The following is a 307-nucleotide window of genomic DNA, read 5'->3' as shown; positions in this document are numbered from 1 at the left end:
TTTGTTTGATAAGAAGGGTGCGTTCTGGGGATGGGTTAAAAAAGAGAGAAAGAAAAAGAATGTGAGGGGCTAGGAGTGCTATGTGCCTGGGGGAAAATGTGGCCGGTTGTGGGGGTTGGTCGGGGGGTGAGGGGTGAATTGGGATTTTTGTTATTAGAGTAGGAAATACGAAAACGGGGGAACATAAGAGTAGGAAATACGAAAACGGGGGAACAGTTGAAGATGAGGTATGTGTTTGTGTGTATGTGTGTGTGTGTGTGTGTGTGTGTGTCTGTATGTGTGTGTGTGTGTGTGTGTGTGTGTGTGT

This window comes from Aplysia californica, unplaced genomic scaffold, assembly GCF_000002075.1.
Source record: "Aplysia californica isolate F4 #8 unplaced genomic scaffold, AplCal3.0 scaffold00280, whole genome shotgun sequence".
In the NCBI taxonomy this organism is placed as follows: Eukaryota; Metazoa; Mollusca; class Gastropoda; order Aplysiida; family Aplysiidae; genus Aplysia; species Aplysia californica.
Note: the sequence above shows the minus strand (reverse complement) of the source record.